Source organism: Coturnix japonica, chromosome Z, assembly GCF_001577835.2.
Source record: "Coturnix japonica isolate 7356 chromosome Z, Coturnix japonica 2.1, whole genome shotgun sequence".
Taxonomy (NCBI): domain Eukaryota; kingdom Metazoa; phylum Chordata; class Aves; order Galliformes; family Phasianidae; genus Coturnix; species Coturnix japonica.
The window spans coordinates 16,643,360-16,659,112 of NC_029547.1; the positions used below are offsets into that span (position 1 = coordinate 16,643,360).

General features: G+C 36.7%; 1 long non-coding RNA gene across 1 annotated transcript in view; it reads left to right on the forward strand.

The window, feature by feature from the left end:
• The first annotated feature begins 486 nt into the window (after positions 1-486).
• LOC107305975 overlaps positions 487-15,753 on the forward strand; it is a 48,824-nt gene continuing 33,557 nt past the window's right edge. The window contains exon 1 of the long non-coding RNA XR_004305614.1: positions 487-580. This is a non-coding gene — a long non-coding RNA (uncharacterized LOC107305975). The remainder of the gene's footprint in view (positions 581-15,753) is intronic.

The following is a 15,753-nucleotide window of genomic DNA, read 5'->3' on the forward strand; positions in this document are numbered from 1 at the left end:
CACCCTATTATGTTCAAAAATAATCCAATCATTACAATAGCTACTGGCACTGCAGTACTTTCTTCATCTCTGAAATCACCCGTGTTTAAACACTATTGTGCAGAACTGATGATTTCATGTGGAATGTTTAAACAGAATTATTTCTTAGAAATATGGTCCAGAAAGATTGTGCTCTGTTAATACAATATTAATCCAGATTTCCAGCAGGATAATCATGATCAGAACACCACCCAAAGTATCATAGTATCATAGTCTCATGCAGGTTGGAAGGGACCTTAGAGGTCATTGAGTCCAACCCCCTGGGATTTGAGCATCCTGTGTAGCAGAGCGGCACTTCTACCACTTGCGCCACGGGGGGGATTCGAACCCAGGGCCTTCAGTATTGCAACACGGCATTCCTACCACTTGTGCCACCGGGGCACACATAAGTAATAAGTAAGTAATAAGTAATAAGTAATTAAATGCACATTCCTTTAAGGACTTAAACCTTGAAGAATAGCTGATCTTGTGGGTACCAGCTTCCTACTGGCTTTGAAAACCTGTGAAAATGGAGGCTAATACTGGAAAACCTGACAGACCAGTAAGTATAGTAACGCAAACACAGCACCGCTTTAATTGTTTTTTTCTTTCCTGTTATACAGCAATTAATCAGTATCCCAGGAGACACAGAATAAGATTTTTTTTATTTTTTTTTTTATAATTTTTACTGCTCTCCAACAGCTTTATGATTTTTTTGACTGTTAAGTCAATTGTCTGATTCAAAATTATTACTGGATTGTTTTATAAGTTGTGCATTAAAATTTGTCTGAGAAGGTATTTTCAAGACAAGGATACTTCGTAGTGTTTTCAGGAGCATGTTTTAATAGTCACGCAGAATTTCTTTTTGCTACTGAGTATCTTAATGAAGAATCAATACCGCAGCCAGCCTCACACAATCCCTGCACAATCTTTTGCTTGGTTCAGATGACACTGAGAATATCATGTAAAGATGTGCACAAGCATTTCAGCTGGCTTGTCCTTTTACTGATTAGAACTAGGGAGATATTTGATTACAGAATAGATGGGCCATATGTTTTGCTATCTCTGTCCAATCTAATTTTCAATTTTCTTACACTACAAGATGTGGCTGACAAGTTATCATAATTTTGCATTTGGAGGATAAAGTATAAGGTGAGATAAAATAAAAAAAAATTAGAGAAAAAGAATGAAATGCCAGAAAATAATATCCTCTTATCTTCACAATTGTAGAGTACTGTAGTGGCAATCAGATCTGATGAGAGAGGGTTTTCCGTGAAGACATACTGATGGTTATCATAAATATATTTGAATTGCCATTTATCTACAAGATGTTGTTTATGCCTATGCTCTGCAGTTTCATAAGTCCATACAAACTTCTCAAAGGAAGCATTTGATGATAAATTATTGTAAGTTAATTTACACAGTTTCAGTCACAGAACTTGTTTGCTCTGCCTTGTGAAAAATTGAATGTCCTTACATACTGGAGCTTACATACTTTTGAGATTAAGACGTATGTGCTCTAAATAAGTAATTGGAATGTAGATGGATTTTTCATTCTATTACTATTTCAACCTTGTTTCTGTTCTCCACAATTAAATAAACAGAAAATGGAGGATGCAACAGGGAAAATGTGTAGAAGTGTCATAGGTCAGAAGGTATGTTCTAATGTAGTCACTCTAGAATGAAAGAGATAAAGTCTGTAGATCTTTGCTCTGATAGAAAAAAAAAATAAATGTTGAATTGTAGAATTGAAAGTTGTTGCATGAACTCTATGTGCACCTCAAAATTAGTTCAGACTCTATACTGCATTTCCCATTAGTGAGATATCACACTTTTTGCTAAGTTTTCTTAATACTTTTCTTTCTAATTTTCAACAGAAAGCTATATAGACTGCATGATTCAGTTTTTGTGAAGTCTTTTATTGCTTTCTTAAATACAATTTTGAATGCATAAAATATTGTTACTCCTCTCCCTGTGAATACTTTACAGGAATACAGCAGTATTCCTTTGTTGGCCATGAGTATATTTCTTGTATTTCAGAGTCATTTTCTATCTGGGCATTACAAACCACAACCTCTTCAACTTGCAAAAAAAAAATGGCTCATGAAATTTATCGTTCAGTTTAGATGTCAAAGAAAAGTATTACAATTATGAGTGCTTCCTGTCAGGATACTGTGGTTGTAGATTTCTACACAATGTCTATATAATGTACTCTGTTTTCAAGATGCTGCTTTAAAAGCATATTGTGCACTAAGTAATCACAAATAGCAGAGAAGAAGAAAATTGAGTGCATTCTTATTCCACACCATTTTTTATGAAATATTCAACTATCTGTAGAAATGTATTAGGAGTATGTTGCATACTTATTATATCTGCAAACAAATGAGATTTTTCTTTTAATCCCTGACAAAAAAATTTTTTGAAAGTTTCCACGCTCTCATCATCTACTCCAGAACATTATAGTTCAGAATTGAATTCCCCATTCACCTCCCACCCAGCAGAAGAAATTTTTCTCCTGTGATTTGCACTCATTAAGAAGCAGGAGTGATCACTCATTCTCTGTTATGGCAGCCACAATCCTCACAAACATCACTTCTGAAATGGGGGTTGGGAGGGAAATATCACTAAAATGCTGTTTCAAGAAAAACTGAATTTGTTAATTTTGTAAATAGCTTTCCAATAGAGACTAACACAAACTAAAGGACAGGTCTTCAGACTACATTAGTCATAATATTGGACCAATGCATCATGCAGCTTTTTTATCATTATAAAGAACATATACCTCAAATGGACCTTATGGTGCACTACAGCTTCATTTTAAACAAAAACAATCAGACAAATCCCATAAACATTCTCATTTTCCTTAACTCCGTAGCAGCAATAATCTCACTATGTTAGTCCTTGGCAATAATATTTATTTAAAACAAAAATCCTTCTCAGTGTCATGGACTGCTTTTTAAGTTCATCATTCTTTCTTTTTTCCAAAATGCTTAGAAGAAGATATGATAGAATCAAAATTTCAGTGCACAACTTCCACTGTTTTGGAATTAACAATTTTTGAACTAGTTATACTACACAGAACAGAACCTCACAACTGCACATACTTTTGCATTAATGAGACAGTTAGAAAGAAAATCAGGCTTACAGGATATTACCTATATCATTCCTTTACACAAAATAAATACCTACTCTAGAGCTGCATGCCTATTTTACATAACATTCCTTCCCACTAAGTATTTGTTATTGAAATAGTTACGGGGTTGGTGATTTTAGAGAAAAATAGAAGAAAAAATGTAGAACATATGACATAAGAATATTTAAACTCACGGGACCAACTGTTATCAGAGTGGTTTGCCTTCCCAGTGAAAACAGTAGAAAGGATGGATTGTATTTAGAGATAGTTGGATTGTACATAAAATGCACAGTGTTGTGAGCCAAATGGTTGAGGAGCGCTGAGTTGAAGGGAGTTAAATATGGCTCAGTTAAAATGACTGTGGAAGTCTTTCAGCATTTGTCCTTTCTGCTTTCCCAGGAATCATTCTAATCAGTCATCTTTGTATACACTCTATTTTGCATCCCACTTTCCATTCCAGCTCACATCTTCACCTTCTGTGCTAGAACCTACTCTCAGCTTGGCCCCCATGTTCACTGTCCCACTTAATGGCCAGTTATTATTAATTTAGGAGTAGTCTATAGAGAATCAGTGACAACATCTCTATGCCAACTCTATACCACCTCCCCTAAAACAGCATAACATACAGCTTTTGCAGCAAACAGCAGAACACTGCTGTTTTTTAAGACAGGGCTCAGCAAAGCTTTACACCAACTGCATGTCTCCTGCTGTGATTCATACTCTGCCTGTGGTAACCACGTTGCACTGCAAGGCTCCATCTCATAAAGGTCCATAAATCACTGTAAAGTCAAGTGATTCAGGTTAATAATAATTAAAAAGATATGTCCATGTGTAGAAGAGGGTTCATGGCATTTTGGAGAATGGTTGAGGTCTGACTTGACTTTAAGGCTGTTTGAAAGCTTACTGAGTGAAATTTGAGTGGAAGATCCCCAACACTAGGATGGAGTCATTTCTGATTACCTGTAAATTCCAACTATGAAACAATAAGGCTTTCAGCTTAGCAAATACTGAAAATTTACACTCAACTCACCAGCCTGAAAATGCATCGTATTTTTCTCATTAAGGCCATGCTGTTTTGTCAGAGGAGATTTTCTGCTGCCACTTTTAAACTGCACTGCAATTCTACACCTTGCCTCAAGATGACTGACCTGAAAAGTATGTAAGCGTAGACTTTTTCTAAAAAATTATTTTCAATAAATATATTAATTCAGCTTAAAAATCTCACAATAAGAGAAGGAGAAAGAGGTTCCTATGTATATTTATACATATTCATATATATGTTGTATATTAATATGTAAATTTAGATGCCAATTCTGGGTTATTCCAGTTACCATCTGTGTTTTCATGTCTGTGCTCATGTAGTTCCTCTGAAGTAGTTTCACTCATTTCATCCAGTACTGAAACAAAAACATGTCTCAGGAGCTGCAGCAAAATTTCAACAGAATGAAGTTTGCTCAGTTTATTATCTTGTGTATTTCCTACTCAGGTATGTGCAGAATCTCCATGTAAATTGACGGGTAACATGCAACACCAAATCTATACTAACACTGAATATGTATCCTGAAATGCTGCATCTTAATCTGATTAACTAGTAGACACAGAAGGCTGAGAAATGCTCAACAAATATAATTTCTTCTGCCTAACTCTTCTTACAAAAGTTTTTATTTTTTCAAATATAAAACACCACAAAATAAAACAAAACAAAACAAGCCTAAGAGTGCAAGCCCACCACACTAGATCTTTCTGGCAAGATAGCTCAATATGACATAGCTTCACTTTGGTGGTATTGACAAAACAGTATTTTCATCAATAAATATGTCATCTCCTGTGCTCTGTGATTCTGCTTGTCCTGTAAAGATTCAGTTTCTTGGATGAACATACCTACTGAGGGACTGTATTAATGCTTTGCGTTCAGAAAGTAATCATTAATCATAGATTGTAAAAACTGCTTAGAAATAGATAATCTCTTAAAGCAAGTCTAGTTCTGAAGTCTAAAAGTCAGATTAATTGATGCCAACAAGTCATACATATTAAGATCATACTACTTCTTTGATTTCTTTACTTATCTTTGATACAAGAAGCTTACAATTTTCTGCATACAGAAGTCATCTCTTTTACAAAGTCTCCCCAATTTGAAAAGAATGTGTACACAAGGTAGAAGGGCAGTATACTTATTAATGTAATAATGGAGTTTTTTCTTCTGCTACATGGAAGGTTTACAGCAAGACAAATAACAAAGAATCACAGAATTTGGGACTATTTAAAGGTCATCTAGTCCAACTCCGCCGCAATGAACAGGAAGAAGCCCAGAGCCTGACCTTGAAAATTTTAAGGGCAGAGCATCCACTAAATAACTGGACAGCTCTCAACAAGATCTCAAATCTCAGGGATGAGATTCCCCTGAGTACACTGCTTAGCCTGTCTAGATCCCATGACATCCTGTCCCTGAGGCACACTGACAGTACCCCCCAGCTTAGTATCATCATCAGACTTGTTGAGCATGCACTAGACCCCTCTGTAGGTGTAATTATGTAGATATTAAGCAGTATCAGTCCAGGACTGATCCCTGGGGAAAACTACTCATCACTGATCTCTATACAGACATGGAGCCATTGGCCACTACTCTCTCAATTTAATCCTGCAGTCAGTAATATGTCCATTGAGCATCCCACCCATCAAACCCATACCATTCCAATTTAGAGAGATGGATGTGGTGGCCGGTCATGAGTGGTGTCCCCAAGGGCTTGGTACTGGGGCCACTTCTATTTAACATCTCTATTAACTATCTTGATGAGGGAATTGATTTCACCTTTAGAAGGTTTGTAGACAATACCAATCTGGGAGGGAGAGTTGATCTGTGTGAAAGAAAGGCACTACAGAAGGGCCTGGATAGACTGGACTGATGGGCCAAGGCAAACAGTATGAGTTTCAACAGGGGCTAGTGTTGGTCTTGCATTTTGGCCACAACAACCCCAGGCATCCCTACAGGTTTGGGGAAGAGTGGCTGGAAAGCTGCCTGATGGAAAGAGACCTTGGTGTATTGATGGACAGTGGGCTGAATATGAGCCGGCAGTGTGCCGAGGTGACCAAGAAGGCCAAGGGCATCCTGGCTTGTATCAGGAATGGTGTGGTGAGCAGGACTAGGGAAGTAATTTTGCCCCTGTACTCGGTAAAAATGGCTTTAAGTTGTGCCAGGGTAAGTTTAGGTTGGATATCAGGAAAAACTTCTTTAAGTGCTTTGCTAAGCACTGGAATAGGCTCCCCAGGCAGGTAACTGAGTCACCATCCCTGGATGTGTTTAAAAACTGTTTGGATGTGGCGCTCAGGGACATGATTTAGCGGAGGGTTGTTAAGAGTTAGGGTAGTATGGTTAGGTTGTGGTTGGACTTTTTTCAGACCTAAGAAATTCTACGATTCCATGATTCTATGATTTTGTGGAGTACTGTGTCAAAGGCCTTACTGAATTCCAGATAGATAACATCAGTGGCTCATTCCTTGTCCACTAGTGCATTTACATCATCTTAGAAGGTCACTAGGCTGGTAAAGCAGGATTTGCTCTTGGTGAAACCATGCTGGTTCTCCCATATCACTTTTTCCACGTGCCTTATCATAGCTTCCAGGAGTAACTGCTCCATGATCTTTTCTGGAACAGAGATGAGACTGGTTGGTAGTTCCCAAGGTCACCCTCTTTACTGTTATTAAAAACAAGTTGTCCTTTTTCCATTCACCAAGGACTTTACCTGATTGCCACGGCTTTTCAAATATTGCGAGTGGCCTGGTGACTACATTTGTGAATTCCCTCAGGACTTTGGGATGCATCTCATCAGGACCCATAGACTTATAGATGTTGAGGTTCCTCAGGTGATCGTGAACCTGATCTTTGCTTATGGTGTAGGAACACTGCTTCCTTAATCTCCTCCTTCCAAATTGATTACTCAGGGTTGATGGGTTTAGGGCTGTGTGATGACCATTTGCTATCCAGCAAATTTCTTCACCATCAGTATATTTGGAGGAAGAAGCTGAGTACTGAGATGTTAGAAGTCTCATGGAGACTTACTAAAGGTAGCTTGTGAAAACCAGAATTGGCATGATTGACACAGCAATGAATTAATTGTGGTCAGAATTAGAATATGACTCTGGAATATGACTCTGCCAATGACAGAGTTTGGAACGAGATGATCTTTATGATTCCTTCCAACACCAATCATTATATGTATTTATTTAAAATTAATCAACTGTGATGAACACCTCCAATATAATATAGCTTTCAAAAAGCACATATAAAGATATGTGTACTCAAAACAGAGAAAAAGGAAAGAGAAAAGTGGGGAAAGAGAGAAAGAGGAGAGAAAATACCTCTTGAAAGTATGATCATTATACAGAAACTTGCCACTACACAGTACTAAGTCAGCACAAGTCTGACCTCTCTAATGCCAGAACTTTTTCCCATCATATTTGATAGCAAAGGATCTGACTGACTAATGCACTTATCTGCCATGTCACTGACACAACACTTAGATTTCTTTTGACAGTATTCAAATGGTGATGGAAGATGACACAAGGGTTTCATAGATGAATTTGAACTTCCTGTAGTTGGTGAACAGGAACCAACTAGAGACACTCCAAAATCCTTGGTTGTTCAAGTCATGGAGAAAAAATGGAAAAACATTTCACTTTGCTTGGAATTTTTTTCATATAACTGATTTGAAGTTATCTGTAGTGTAAAGAAAGAAGGGTGGATTATAAACAAAGAGAGTAATAATTTGTTATAGTAATTGGTTATTGCCAAGTTAAAATAGTGTAGCTAATGAACAAGTGTAGGGCTAATCATATTTTGATATATGCATCAGAGACAAAGCAAAACAAAACAACATATCACAATGTAATTACTTTTTAGAAGTTTGCTTTTTCTGTATGACAAAAGTACTTTAGTGTACTGAAAAAATCAGTCTTAAGCTTTATGGTGTCAGGACAGAATCAAAGAACCTCAGGGTGGAAGCAAAGCAGACCACTGCCTCTGAAGTATATTGCAATCAAGATGACAGCAGTGAAGAGAGCTAGGTACTCAGCTGTGAGACTGCTTGTGTATTTTCACTGGCAACTTAGAAGATGTAAAGAGTATGTCTTTATTTAACAGGTTTCTAACATCTTTTGGGCATGTTCACAATGCAGTTACATCTTCTCTCACTTTGACTACATGATATTGTAGTCAAAGGATGGGGACAGACAATCTGGGCTTAGATAAGTGAAGCCACAAGAAACTGGTGATGCGATTTTCTTTTGCTTTCAAACCTCAGAAAAGCAGCAAGTGTTGTTTGTGGCTTTAGTGACCAAGCATTGTTGAGACAACAGTCTCTGTTCATGGACCAGTGCACTGCTTACTCAGCAGTACCTCTAGCAGCATAGTTGAGAAATAAGAGAACATGCTATAGGTACTTGCTGGCTTATCCACTGTAAACCACTGCTGCTAACTGTCTCCACGTTAGTTAGTTTACAGTTAAGTTAGAAATAGACTATAGTGTCTATATAGATCAAGTAAGAAGTCTCACTTGCTCCAGCACAGCACTCAAATGACATAGCTGAAGCTGCCTTAGAGTACAGCAGCAAGTTCCAGGCAGTACCTTCAACTGTTTAGGACCTCATTAAATACACTTTCTGGAAAATAAACTCTTTGTAAGTTTGCTTCAGTATAGAGAGAAGGAAAGGACAGAAAAAAAGGGATTTCTTCTGCTTCCACTGTGTGTTTACGACTGCTACAGTTTTAAAATCTTCCCTTGATTTGGGCATTGGACTTCAGTGGGAATCCCTGGCTTCCCCCTTGTTTTAGAAATATGTCCAGTTGCTTCAGAGAAGGTTAAGATTTTTATTCTTGTTTTGCCACTTCTTCCTCAAGTTTTTCATATTATTATTATTATTATTATTATTCATTCTGGAAAATGACAGTATTTTTAGTATTGATAACGACTGCTTAAGAATAGCTTTAAAAACTAACTTTTGAAAGAAAACATGAAAACATAAGACTAATGTAATTTTGGAAGTAACAGTATAAGGAACTACATGAAGCAAATATAGTTTAATATTTATGTCAATAAAAGAAGAAACAGCAAAGTCTGTACTTTGCACATAGGCCTAGTTAGCCCTGCAGCTGAGGCTGAGACAGGACAGCCTGTGTGCTAAAGCCTTCCAGGGGTGAGCCTGAACTTAACCTACAGTAAATCTTGTCATAAAACTGAATTTGTAACAATCTTTTGTTATTCTCTCATTTCCAGAAATTGCTTCGGATTTATTTGAACATTTTGGTTCCTGAAAAAACGGCTAACATGATATAATATATATTTATTAGCAGACAAACACTAAATTGTTGATAGTTCCACCTTTCAAGACAATTGTTGAAAGTAAAATAACAAGGCATTCTTGTCTTAGGTGTGACAGCTTCTGTTCCTGGCACACTAAGCTCTTGTTTGATAAGCTATGTTCATTTCATATTTGTGTAATACCCTGGAAGAAATTAGGTTGTAATAAAGTCCATTTTTGTCACTGCATGCAGCAATGAATATCACACCCAGCAGGATACAGTGGCACCTGGCTGTCCAGACCCAGCGTAGCACAAAGCCATCTGGGGGTAATTACAACAAGGTATTCTTTAAAGACCAGATGGGACCAAGGAACAGAAGCCCCTACCCCTCCCAGTCATTTACAACATAATTCCTTTCAATGATATACTTAATCCTCCCACCAGCTACGCTTTTCAGCTTGCTGTTGTCACTGTTCCTTTATGTTAATTCAGTTGAGAGACACAGAAAGAGAGAGCCGAGAGCTAGCCACCGGTGCCTCAAGGGACTAAAAGAAATTATTCATCCTTAAATTGTTTCCACTACACCAAGTACAGTAACAATTTTTTTTTATTTTTTTTTTTTAAGAGGGCTGAAATTATCCTAAAGAAGGTCAACGCTATAGCCCTGTGCAACACCAGCTGAGTTTTATTCAGCCACCTGTTAGCTAGGAGGGTTCTGCACACGCTCATGATGCATTTAACCAGTTTAAAGGGTCTTTTTATTGACTGGCAGCCTCCCTACATTCAGAGTGCTCAAGACATGGCCCTGCTTTGTGATCATATGTGGCACACAAGACTTAATTCAATTATGTTGTAAGCCTATCCAGTTTGTATCAGTGCCCTTTCACTTTTGTGTCATTTGTCTTGTATCTTGTAAAGAGTTGTATTTTTTTCTTTTTTTTCTTTTTTTTCCTCTTTTTTTTTTTTTTTTTTTTGAGGAGAAAGGCATGCACTTGAAGAAAATTGCCTTTATTTCATTATTCAGATTTGCACTGCAGATGTACAGCCTACTCTTAAAAAAAAATAAAAAATGCTAATTTTATTAATAAAAAAGTGGGAAAACAAAAGCAGAAGTTCACTACAATTTTAAGATATAAGTATGAAATGTATATTTCAGTTTGAAAGAGGTCCAGGCAGAAAATCCAGATATAGTTCAAATAAGAAACAAATAGATACATGAAGAGTGAGGAAAAAAAACAAAAACGAAAAAACAAAAAACAAAAACAACAAATATATTTAGTAGATTGAAAATTACCAACATGAATGACTGTACATTGCAATCCTTTCATTAGAAATAGTTAATTGGCTTTAAAGAAACTGTACAGAAAGTGGTCTCTCAATATAAGCTAGCCAGAAAATATCTGGGCCTTGATTATATTACATATTTTTCCCAGAATACATGATCTAAGTGCAAGTGAATAGCAAATTTTCAAAGAGAGATTGTTTAAAAATGCAGACTTGTAGGATATTCCTTTATGACTACTACAAAAAAGAAAGCACAAGACCTTCTGATATTGAACCACATGAGTGAGAGAATCCTGAAGTTCAAAGTCAATTATTTTACTTCCAATTACTGTTCCACCATTTTATGTGAGAAAATGTTCAAGGGGGTACTGATCGCATCATTTCAACAAGCTAACAAGCATTTTCTTCTGTTCGTTTTAAATAGCTTCAACTGTATGGTAATTTCTGTCACAGCAAAGTGCAAAGGAAAAAACTTGCTGCATACAGAGACCTGAAATTCAAGCTAGAAATCACTCTCAGTGGTAAAGGAGCAGAAGAGAGATTGCGCTCTTTTTTAAACTTGATTTATAGAGATTAAATTAGTTTATGTTGGAAGCTGAAATCAATAAAAATAAAATGTGCTATGGTAAGTGCACCTTTTACCTTTTGTAATATATTTTACACCAAACATTAACGGTATGAAATCAACATTATATCTTTGTTCAAGGTACATGTGTGAATTCCATCATAATAACAGATAAATGCATCTTTGTTCTTCTGGGATAAATATTCATTGATATCTCTTCCCTCTCCTTTTTTTCCACAGAGCAAAAGTCAGAGAAAGGGCAGTAGTGCCAAGTTACTCACCAGTGTGCATGGTGAATAGGTATCAATTGCTGAAGTATCAGCCTCAGCACTGAAATACTCTGACCATAAAAGACCTTTCATCTTCCACCTTCATAGTATCTTCACTCAAAGTAGCTAAAAGAGCTTGTTGTAACTGTGAATCATTTACATTTTGCATTTGATTATTTTCTGACTCACATCATTCACAAATGGATAGGCTTTTTCAGTAATCAAAAAGATCTGAGAATGATGTTAGAGGGATTTTGAAAGAGCTTAACTGAGTTAGGAGCATTTATATATAATTCCCAAAAGTGGCTCTGAAGCAAGCAGATCAAATATGTGAGCAAATATTTTGCTGTCATTTCTCACAAATTCTTACATTTTAATGCATTGCTAAATGTATCTCATGTCAAAAAGCATAGATAGATATAAAGAACGGAATAATACAAAAGGCTTCCTTGTAATCTCTGTCCCTAAAGACAATCAGTTGACCTTTTACTTAGATGTAAGGATCTAATGCCAACAAATGTCTTTTAATTAAAATAAGACCTATACAAGAATCTTATCTTGTCTCCCAAGACTACTCAGTCTATTTAAAAAGGCAGACTATTTTAGTGCAACCTATTACTTCTACATGCATACTGACATCTGCTTCCTTCTTTACTTTTTTATTTTGTCAGCTTAGTTTCCTATGATCTTTTGTTTGCCTATAAGTGCCTCCATATAGCACACAGTGTTTTTAAAAACATATAAAGCAGAGGCTTTAAATCCCTTTTCTTCTACCATCTCCTCTTTTTTCTCTTGTAAGGGAGTGGTGACTTTTAAAGTGCAGTTTTCCACAGAAATCTCATTATTGCTGTTGCAACCCCACAAAGAAATGAAAGCTCCTTTCATCATAAATAAAAAAGCAAGCTACATGATAAGACACATCTTTAGGTAGAGCTGGGATAAATATAGAAAGGAAAAAAACATATTATATGAATTCAATTATAATCATCCTCACCCTATTTATTCTTTTGAAGCCTTTTTGTCATGTTCACCTTTATAGGACCAAGGAATTTTTTTTGCTAGTATGAGATGCAAGTGATCTAGTAAAAAGAAGTCCAAGCCTATGACAGGGGAGCTGGAACTAAATGCTCTTGAACGGTCCCTTCCAACCTAGCCTATTTATGATTCTGTGAACAACATTAAAAGCAGACTAAGGCATAAAACCATGGGGCATATTCATAAAGAAAGGAAATAAGTTGATGGGACCCAACCAGTGGCTCAGAAAATCAGACAAGTTTTTGGAAGAACATTCAAGATTATCTATGCTTGGTACTATTTTCCAATTTGGATTTATTATTGAACTTTTTGGCTAATGATTACTTGTTTTTCTGCTAGGCAAAACATGAGCAGCAGTAGTATCTATAAGCCCTCTCTGAGTCTGTATGTGATTAAGACAGAAACAAAACAAAACAAACAAACAAAAATAAAACAACGATAAAGGGGAAAGGATCGAAATATTAAACATACAAAAATGTAACTGCAGGATCAAAAGATTAAACATACAAAAATGTAACTGCAGGAAGACACTGATTAGAACAACTTTGAGAGCACCCACCACCCCCTAATACTTTCAAGCAGACTGTGAATACACTATGCCATCTGAAATATCCAACAGAGAATGAATATGGAAATAAGTTCCACTATTTCCTTCTGATCCTATGAGCGATTGGATCCATAAAGTGATCAATGAGAAAGTCCCTGATCACATGGTGACTCAGAAGGACAGGGAGGTGGGCATTCTGAACCTCAATAAGAGATTACAAGCTCTTTCAGGAGTTCAGCAAGTGAACTTCTCATTGTAGAAGGTACTATTTCCTTCTTGTGGCAGGATCAGTATGAGTAAGAAGACCTTGTGAACTGCACAATGAATGTGCTTATACCCTTTACTCCACAGAGGATTTTGCTACTTTGACTGTGGTAATGGAAATACTGGATAGTACATACTGGGGGCCTCAAAATATTCCTCACACTCCTCTAGTGAGAGAGGGATTGTCTGGTATTTGGAACTTCTGTTGCTTTGTGGCAGGATGGGAATGAAAGAAAGAGAGCAGAAGCAAGTGTTTCTGTTCCTAAGATAGCTTGAAGTGGCCTGATTAGATTCTTTTTCCCATTATTATATACTTTTCAGGATGAAAAAATATTCTAGAAACCAAATTAATTTTGCTTCTCTGAGGATCTGAAGGCATGTCCTATTATGTGCACTACTAACCACCCAAGGTGATCTGTTTGCTCACATTTCTTTCAATTGCTTATTCATCAGTTTATTGGAGAACTTGCTACTAGATATCTCACAAGAGCATGCCTGTGTTTCTGAGTTGTATGCTACAGAGACAGGGAGCTGGCCTTCAAAGAGCTGCCCTGCATTTTGAAGTGTAGAACGTGGATATCACTCTTGTTAATTTAAATTGATTTTTTTTTCAGGAGTAGTAAGGAATTTCTGAGCTCCTCTGCTTCATGCAGCTTGTTTGCAGTGCCTCCTCTAGTTCTGTTGAACAAAACATTGGTTTTGTTGTGCTTTGCAGTTAAGAAAAGTATGTGAACCAATATACACAGATAAATACAATAATGTCCAAAAGCCCTTGCCTTCCCTGCAAAAAGCTGAACAGCCCCTCTTCATCTTCAAAGCCAATGTAGGATGCTCTAGCTTACCAAACACTTTTAAAGCTTAGTCCATTCATGTATTTTTATTGACTTCAACTGAAGGATCAGTCTCACAGCTCTTTACTAGAAAAAGACCTTGTCGATAACACAGAGGTTTCCAGCTGAAAATTCACTAGTAATATTTACCTGGGTGTAAATATGATGTAGTTTTGCTCTACTGTTCTCTAGAGGACACACTTTCTCTGTTCCCCATATTTTCTTTGTATTTCCCTTGGCAAGAGAAGAAAATTGCACTTAAAATGTTATCATACTTTCAAAGTTGATTATAGTTAACAGACTTTTATATGATGTTACTTACTGAATTATTTAATCCCAGGTAAGGGAGTTTAAAAGTAGTAAATGTATGAATCTGTTATAGGATTTGCCAAATAATGCATGTTGATGTGTGACATTATGCAGTTTTTCAATTGCCACAGTGTTTGTTTGTTTGTTTATTATTTATTTCATTATTTATTTTTGTTTTAAGTATGTGGCTTATAAATATTAGAGCACATCTCTCCTTAAAGGAAGAAAAGAAAAACAAAACAAAACAAAACAAAACAAACTGGAAAGAGCAATCTGGATGCTAGGACAACTAGAAAGAAGCAATAAATTATTGCTGTAATGACATGCTAATTAAAATTTTGCTTGTAACTCATGTAAGTGTTTGAAGCCCAGCAAATTTCTCTTTTCATTTGTGGAGTGTGAAGGTAAATTGCCCAGTGACAGTAGGACATCGCTAACAAGTACAAATTGAATAACATGCTATCTTGCTCTATTAGTCCTGACTAGCATGTCTGAATTAGATATTCAGCACACTCCCCATTGTAGGTCTGATTGATAAATGCTAAGGAGAATTTGTCAAAACAACAGGGGCTACACCCAGTGGGACATCAATATGCTCCATTTAGTCACCCACCCGGCACTTCCTACATAGGATTGTCACATAAAATTAAGACTAGCCGCTAACCAGCCATCAAGCTTGCAGCCGACATCAGGCAGCCTGTGTTCTGTATGCATATTAGTCACATGCTTAACAATTTGGGCTGTCATGACTGAAGCATGCGGTGACCTCTGGAGCAGAGGTTGAATTTTGCAACTACATTGAGACATCATGCTCAGCTGTTCAAGATTTTAGGCCATTTCCTGCCTGATCTGTGCACAGATGCACTGCCCTAAGCTATAATCTGTGGCCTAGTCCAAATGACAAATGGCACAGCGTAGATTATTGCATTATATATTAAGTACTACAAGTCTGTAAATTATAAGTAAACTACTGTTCAGCCTGAATGTCTCCTCTGGCTTTTAGAACACTTTCTTTCACAAAGCTTCTCATGTGCAGGATAAATAAATATTTGGAAAATGGAGACATCAAAGTTTAAGGACTGAAATATACTGTTTTCTCTGCAGTTAGTTGCTTGAATATGAAACAGTTTTGTTCCAGCTGTAATTCAGTAAGTCAGTGCTAGGCTTGCTTCTCTTCTACCCTTCCTCTTTTCACTGAGAATTA